The sequence below is a fragment of the Prunus mume genome, linkage group LG3 (assembly GCF_029339155.1).
Source record: "Prunus mume cultivar Tortuosa linkage group LG3, ASM2933915v1, whole genome shotgun sequence".
Lineage (NCBI taxonomy): Eukaryota > Viridiplantae > Streptophyta > Magnoliopsida > Rosales > Rosaceae > Prunus > Prunus mume.
Genome location: NC_142700.1, coordinates 9,439,959 through 9,448,736, shown reverse-complemented (window position 1 = coordinate 9,448,736; position 8,778 = coordinate 9,439,959). Strand labels below are relative to the sequence as shown.

Genomic DNA, 8,778 nt, shown 5'->3' with positions numbered 1-8,778 from the left:
ATGTTTAATCAACTAAAGGCAAGAGAACAAAGGAAATTGCCATACTGTAAGATTAGTGCTGACTGCTACCATTCCATATGCTTTACAACTGCATCAGGCCTGAAATTGTGGCATAGACAACATTAATTCGAAAGCACTATATTCACCCAATCCCTTTCCCCCCACAAGACACTAGTTACGAATGGGCCAACCCCACCTCTGCCAATTTCCAAGGTTTCAGGCGTGGCACGTTGCCGTGAGTAGTCCAACAGTATCCTGTCAAACTCACAATTGAGTGTTATGTTTGTTTTAGGTGAACCTGGAGATGCTACTAAGATTGAATCCCGTACTCAAACTCATACAGATCCGACTATGGAGATCTAAACGTGAGTAGCTAAAACTCCAGCTTGATGTATTTGCAGAGATGCCAGACCAGCCAGGAAAAAAGAAATCGGAAAAAAAAAAAACGCCATTCAAGTTTTCCAAAAATCGGCCGCCTAGGCGGGTCCTTTTTATTTTATTTTATAAATATTATCGCCGCACGGCTATGCGCTTGAAATTATATATTTACGTATGGCCGCGCGGCTGTACTCTTGGGTTGGAACTAAGTTTTACTCTTCCAAAAATGACACTCACATTTTTCCTCTTAACCAGATTTGACGTCTCCAATATGTCAATATGAAATAGACATAATCGCTATGCGACAAAGATCTATTTCCAGATCAGAAAGCAAAATTTCCTTGAGGCCATTGACAACTGAGAACATTTTTTTGAAGCTTCTTATAATCTATACATAAACAATCTTAAAAAACACCATGTTCTGCATGTTTTTGTTCATTCTTGACAGCAATTGTCGCTCCAAGGCATTAGATATCCTCATGAAGGATCTCAAAGTTTTTGCCGAAGGTAATGAGGAGCTGTTCAAAGAAATGCATCAAATGTGTATGGGTTCAATCCAACAGGGATCATACGGCACTCTTTATGTGTGGAGATATAACGTCTCAATCAGATTTTGCATAATGATGGCATATCTACAGAAAATTTATTCAACAATGGATATTTCTTTAAAGAACAATCTATTGAATCTCATAATACGCAGAGATAATAATCTTCCAAAAGCCACAAGAGACCTCAATTTCTGATATTCTTGTTACAATAATTCCTCAAAAGCTCCTTCACCCAGCCAGTCATGGCCAAAACCAAAAGTTCCAGCCATCTGTATAAACAGAAACCAAAAGGCATAAAAGTAAGACAATTTGTAACAGTTGTAAGTGAAAACAATAACCGACAGCTAGTCAACATGCTAATCTAATGATTCCAGAGTACAGCCGCTATACTCTACACTCTTGAACATTCAACATAGTTTCAGCTGTTGTAAAGGTCTTCAAAACTACCACAACTGCAAATATCAAAAGAATTATGTATGCCAAAAGTATTTTTCAGAAACGGAGTACTGCCACTCTTTATGGGCCATGCTCGCCACCAAACATTGGGTTAATCTTTTCTTTGAGGGATGCAGCCTGCATTGTCCAAATCCAGTTATTAAAACCCTTTTCATTGATTGTGTTTGTGAATGGCTGTTTGTCTTTGTCTCTATCGACTGGGAACAGTTTGCAAGTAAGATATGCTCTGGGAAACTGAAATTCTTTTCGTATTGGTCCTCATTAACCAAGGTTTCCTGCTCATCAGCCATACTAGCTGATTTTCTTTTTCTATTTTTAAACTAGATTTTGTTTAGTCTTTCCGGTTTCTTCTAAGATTGCTCTAACCTTCTGTATTTAGCCTTCACAAGCAACATCAAATCCATTTCCAACTTCTTCTGCTGAGCCAAAAATTTATCTGTAACACAAGATGCACTCTCCGGGAGCAGTATCTCTCAATGCTGCAAAGAGCCCAGGTATTTTATTTTAGTTCTTCAAGTGATGTTGTTGGGTACTGGTACCCTCTGATTTATGTTTGAAATGTGTCGTCATTTTACACATTGCATAGTTGTTATTATTAACCTTCGATTAAATTTTTGTGGCTACAGCTATAGAGGTTATTGACTATCCATTCCAAAAAAATGTTCTTTCTGATTTTGGATGAGGTAATCTGAATCAATTTTATGTACAGAATTATATAATTATAGAACTTCTGTATCTTGACCTTGGTTTTCTTTCATTTGTTTAGGTAAAATCAACTGTCACTGATCTTGGCCAAAGTCACCTGTCCGCGGTTGCCATACCCAATGTTTTGCCCACTACTTTTGCCCTGACACTAAATGAGGGCTCATCTCCAATAAGCATGGATTTTCATCCCACTTGGCAGACTCTTCTTCTATGTTAAGTGATGAGAAACTATGTTTTTTTTTTTCTTTTTTTCTCCCATTGTTTATAAATTTCCTGTCTTTTTAGAATGATCGTGTGCAGTAACTAGTTTTTATAGTTCACTCATGAATCCTGCTAATGTGATTCTTCAGTCGGAACCTGGGGGTGTTGGAGACATAGGACTATGGGATGTTAGTTCAGGGAAAAAGTTGCTTTCAAGAAATTTTAGAGTCTGGAATCTTGATGCAGGCCCAATGGCCTTAAAGGTGCATCTGCTTCTGGATTACGTACTACTCTCTCAACCTTACTGATATGATCCGAAATTTGAACCAATGTCAATTATTTCAGGAAGCTCTGGTCAAAGATTCATAAGTATCTGTTAATCGTATCCGACAGAGTCCTGATGGTTCTATATTTGGTGAGAATGTTCTCATACTTAAAATGGTATGGAGTTGCTGATTTTCAGTTCTTGTAGTTCAGATTCACTGCCGTCGTGTTCTTCAATGAACTGGGGTTGCATATGCAAAGCGCATTGTGCAATTATATTCTTATAATGGAGGCAACAACAATTAGAAGTAAGTTATGAAAAAGAACACAAATTCTCAAGGAAACTGCAACTTTTGAGTATGTGACCCATCATTTTTCTTACGTAGATTAATGCTCACTTAGGAAGTGTAAATGATTTTGGCTTTCTTTTCCCCTCACGACCAACTTTTGGTCATAACATAGTAACCAGTACTGTGTTGTCTACTGGACTGCTGATCCTGGGCCTAACCCTGCTATTATATGTGAGGAAGAACCAGCAAAAAATATATGGTAAGCTATTTGATTTTCTACTCTTCTGCCCCTCCATCTTCTAAGATAGGTAGGTTCAGTTCTATAGAAAATGTTTGCTGTTGCCTCTCGGGTTTCCCTACATGTCATTTGGGTCAGGACTAAGGTGGTGTCATTTTTATTTATTTATTTATTTATTTTTTCTGTTCTTTCGTGGGTTGGTTTTGTGTTCCTATGCAAGAGGAGGAGGAGACAAATCTTTCTTTCTTTCTTTTTTTTCTTCTATCAGCAAACAAGAGGGCATGATCAAATGTCAAAATCTATAACAGAAATGCAATATCCAAAGAATGAAAAGCAGTCCAACCAAGAAGAACCATCAATGGATGAATATTGAATGCATAAAGATTTATCAAGTTTGAAGCAAGAAGAACCAAACCAATCGATCTATTGCTTAACCAAACCAGAAATAAATAGTCAGAATTTGAGATTGGGGCCTAAAAACCGAACCTTGTTATTGGCAAGACCATAGAAACTCCATGTTAGGATAGCTTCATCATTTCCTTCCACCGAAGACAGACACCAAGTCAGCAAATGTTGTATTTAGGGTTCCCATGACTCGTGCTTGCTTCGGCTTCCAAATCTCAATCTCAAGCTCAAAATTGCAGGTAAACTTTTTCAATTTCAGGTTGCAGACTTTCAGTCAATCGCAGTGTTCAAAAAATGGGGCTAGGCGGACGGCTAGGCGGCTAGGCGGGGGCTAGGCGGCTAGGCGGGCGCTAGGCGGCTAGGCAGGCGCTAGGTGGCTGGGCGGGCCTCCTAGGTGGGTTGGGTCATTTTCTGGTGCCGAACAAGGAGGACGAAGCAGCCGAAACTTGACTGCGTCTGCAAGCTCCGTCCTATGCCAGTGCAAGTTTTCGTCTTTGCTTCGAATATATTCAAAGAGTATAGCCGATCGGCTATACCCTTAAAATATTCGAATATATTAATATATAAAGAGTATAGCCGAACGGCTATACTTTTAAAATATCCAAATGTACTTAGAAAGTAAAGCCGCGTGGGGCTAGAGTTATTTCTTCAATTATTTTATTTATACATGCGATATTAGGGAATGAGAATTTAAATTCTTTCTAATACCTCCCATTCTAATAATTTCCAGCTATTAGCCCATTGGGCAAGAATAAATAATACAGGTTAAACTCATAAATACAACAACAACAACAAAATCCCTCAACATTTTGTGGATCAAAGGATGTTGAATTTCATAATATAAAATTGCTTGTATAGCAATTTACTTTCTTGAAGAAAAATTGGATACAAAACAGTCTAACGAGACAACGAAGAGAAGTTTGCAGCTATGTTTTGAAATTTATTGAAGGTATCAGAGGTCATATGACATTGATATATGAACTATTCAAAATGAGAATTCAAACAACATGTGTTAGATGAGAAGTAGCATCTCATTCTTAAATATAACATATTACTTCATTTGTCTACTGGTTGTGCATGTTGTTAAGCGCTGCAACCAACATTCTTTCACCAAGAAACTTTTCTTGAACCTCAAAGAAATTTAGCTAGGAAAACCTTTGGTGGTTAGGGAAAGTTAAGATAGAAACAGAGGCAGAGGCAAGGCTGAAGAACAATTACGAGCACATGTGATATTACACAAAATGTAGCGAAGGAATTTAGAATGGCCATTTTCCAAATTAAGCACACATTTTATAATGAAATCAAGATAGGAACTTATAACAAGCCCTCATTAGAGTACATTGTCCAAAAACACAAGATGAACACCACACCACTCCACACTCAACACACATAATTGCTCTTCAATGTTGTAAATATAAAAAAAGATGAGATATCATTTAGTAGTTCTTCATTCCTCATCGCCCAAATCATTGAACGCATCGCACAAATCATTGAGCATTTCATCCCACATCTCCTCCACATGCACATGAAATGATTATCCATCAACAAAAAGAACAAAATTGTCCATACCACGAAGAAATTCAAGAAATTTAGAACCCTTTCGCACTTAAATTTACTAATATGAGACGCAAGCTTTGATATTTAATCGTTGTTCTCATCGAAACCAGAAAAATCTCTGACGTCCAACATCACCAAACCTTTGCATTCGCGTAGCAACGTGACAAGCCCATCCCGATTAACTTTTGCACCCTTCAAATTTAAGTACTTGATATTAGGCACCAACTTCACAATTGACAATATGCCTCACGCCCATGAACAGAGCCTTTGGACAAATCTAAACCATAAAAATTCTTGCAATGTTTTTGTATAATTTAAAGTATTATGGCCAAATTTAAGTATGAACCCAATGATGACACCTCCAAATTTTCCACTTGCCAATCAGCTCTAGGTTCCCGTGTTTGCTGTCCAATAAATTTACTGGTAAACTCGAAGCCACAAGGCCAGGACACCTGCACACATTCCACAACAACAAAAATGCTACATTTACATTTACAAGGAAAATTAAACTGGGTATACTTGAGGGTATGATCAAATGTCAAAATCTAAAACAGAAATGCAATATCCAAAGAATGAAAAGCAGCCCAACCAAGAAGAACCATCAATGGATGAATATTGAACGCATCAAGATTTATCAAGTTTCAAGCAAGAAGAACCAAACCAATCAATCTATTGCTTAACAAACCAAAAACAAATAGTCAGAAACCGAACCTTGTTATTAGCAAGACCACAGAAACTCCATGATAGGATAGCTGAAGCGCTCAGGATCTTGTGGGGAAGGCATCATCGCTTCCCCGCCGAAAAGTCTCTCAAGTTGTGTTCGATCTGTAAAGAGATACTATCATATGTCAAAAGGGCACCCAGGGATACTTAACACAAGAATAGGGGAAGAAACCATTCTTATGTACACTGGCATTACATGTAGGATAATCTCCCGAGTCTCAAGTACCTCTGTGTTAGATTTGATGGGGGAGATGGTGCCTCAATGGAGAAACTTTTTTCTAAGTGCCCCGTACTTGAAGATTTGACTATACTCGGCAATTTTAGAGTTGATTCAAAATCTCTGCCCCTGAATTGAAGACAAGCATCACAAATACTAGAAATAATCGTACGTTCCAACTCTTCATCAATTCCCCAAAGCTTGAAACCTGATTGTCGATGTCTTCAGTTGGTGCTCATATGCCATTTTATGTTTTCTAAAATCCGCAGCCAAAATTCGTCCCTATAGGCTTCCAGTAGGTGAAAGTCTAGCCTGTGATTACCTTGTGCCTCCGTTTACTATAGGAATTTCCAATGTTACGTATCTTTCTCTTCTGCTTCTATTTTGGATGGTTTATTTTTGCCTGCTATCTTTAAACATTTGAAATAGTTGGAGCTTGGACTCATTCATTTTGGTCACTGGACATTGCTCATAGAATATATGAACCGATCACCTAATCTAGAATCTTTTATCCTAGACCTTGATAGTATGTTGAACACAGAAAACAACCCTTTCGTCCACCAGCATTTGTGCTTACTTGTTTGTCTTCACACATTAGGATAATCTCCATGAAGGGGTTCCAAGGTAAATGTGATGAGATGGATGCGACTAAGTATTTGTTTGAAGTTCGGTTTGGTTATGAATAAAATGATTGTTTCTACTGCTACTATTGCTGGTGTTGTTACTCCTTCCATTCCTAAAATAGGAGATATACAAGGAAATTTCAATGTTTGAATGTGGTTTAGAGAGTTGCCATGTTCAAGTTCTACGAGATGCAATGAATGTCTCGGTTTCACATAAGTTCAAGGATTTCTCCGAGTTCGTTCTATACTTTGAGTTTGAAAATGTCAATTTCATTTGTTTCTTTCACTCATTTGTTAGATTAAAACGGAGATTATATTAGTAGTGATTTAATCCAACTTATTTTGGAACTTTGAATTTTCTGTACAACTCCATGATCTTTTTTTGGTCATTGAATTGTTGGTTTTCTTGCTGTCGTGGAACTCCAACAATTTGACAACTTTTACATGTCGATATTTTAATTTTCAATTTGGGGTTTCAGACTTTCAGTCAATTGTAGTGATCAAAAAATTGTCCTAGGCGGCTCTAGGCTGCTAGGCAGGTTGGGTCTCTTTTCAGTGCGAGCCCGGAGTACGAAGTCTCTATCTTTACATACATTGAAAGAGCCCAATCCAATCAAATCAACGCAGCAGTCGAAACCGAAGAAAAAAAAAAATCAAAACTTGAGTTGAGAGATAGGCTCAAGACCTAGTCTTTGAAGCTTGGAAACGGCTGTGACTCTGACTGCAAGCTTCGTGTTCGTTTCTCTGTCCCCAAAACGTGAATATTTTTAACGAGTATAGCCGCTCGGCTATACGTTTTTAATTTTTAAAATGTTAAAGTGTATAGCCGCGCAACAATACCTTTGAAATGTTCAAATATAGTAAAAGAGTATTGCCGATACTCTTTAAATATACAATTTTGTTATATGATTTTAGGGTTTAGGGTTAAGATATCACTTTAGCCCATTGGGCTTAAGTTATTCATTCAATTACTTCATTTATACAAGTGATATTAGGGAATGAGAATTTAAATTCTTTCCGATACCTCACATTCTAATGATTTTCAGCTATTAGCCCATTGGGCAAGAATAAAAAAATGAATTTTATTTATAACAAATAATACAGGTTAAACCCATAAATACCCATCAAATAAAATAAAATAAAATAAAAGGATTTGCCAACATTTTGTGGATCAAAGAATGTTGAATTTCATAGTATAAAATTGCATGTATAGTAATTTACTTTCTAAATTGTATCCATCGTAATTATGAACTAAACCCAATTATAGCCTTTTTCTTATTGCACTTGACAACCCTACTCTTCTGCTACAAGATATATCAGTCTGCGCGGCTATACTTTAAAAAAATTCAAATGTGTTTAAAGGGAAGAGCCGTGCGGCTATACTATTAAAATATTGGATAATTTTGCTTTTAGCAATTTTGAATGTGCCTTGGAAACATCATTCACAATATGAGAGCATACAATTGCCAAGTTTACCATTTGGATACTCTGTCAATGCATCTCCAGGAGAGTCTCCAAATTTTACCCAAATTCTAGTTAAAATAGCTAACCACATAAAAAGTGGTTCCTCCAGCAATGCTCTCTATTTTAGCTAACCTCAAATATTTATTATTTTAAATTCATTAAAATTTTTTAAAGAAAGAACTCAAAATGAAAAGTAGCCCACCACCAAACCTTTCTTTTTCTTTTTTTTCTCTCTCTCTCTCTCTCTCTCTCTCTCTCTCTCTCTTTCCCTCTCTCTCTCTCTTGCGCAGCTTCTAGCTCTCTCTCTCTCTCTCTCTCTCTCTCTCTCTCTCTCTCTCTCTCTCTTGCGCAGCTTTCAAATTTGGTGAGCCCTGAATTTCTCTCTCCTCTTGCTAGATGTAGTGAGCCAAAATGCCGAGATAGGTAGCGAAGCTGCCAGAGCGTTGTTTTTCCTTCTTTTTCGCTAAAATACCAAAATTTCCTCGAGGACATTGACAAGTGAGAACATCATTTTTTTATGCTTCTTATAATCTATACATAAACAATCTTATGAAAAAAAGAACTATGTTCTGCATGTTTTTGGTTCATTCTTGAAGGCAATTGTCGCTCCAAGGACTTAGATACCCTCATGAAGGATCTCAAAGTTTTTGCCGAAGGTAATGAGGAGCTGTTCAAAGAAATGCATCAAATGTGTATGGGTTCAACAGGG

The 8,778-nt window shown here is 37.2% G+C and overlaps 1 long non-coding RNA gene and 1 pseudogene across 1 annotated transcript; both read right to left on the bottom strand.

The window, feature by feature from the left end:
- Positions 1 to 977: 977 nt before the first annotated feature.
- On the bottom strand, positions 978 to 3,950 carry LOC148918667 (uncharacterized). Its single transcript, XR_016124957.1, has 2 exons — positions 3,567 to 3,950; positions 978 to 1,195 (listed from the first exon to the last, which is right to left on the bottom strand). It is a non-coding gene; the product is annotated as an uncharacterized LOC148918667 (long non-coding RNA).
- Positions 3,951 to 4,932: 982 nt separating this feature from the next.
- Positions 4,933 to 5,829, bottom strand: LOC148918666 (uncharacterized; annotated as a pseudogene).
- Between the last annotated feature and the right edge of the window lie 2,949 nt (positions 5,830 to 8,778).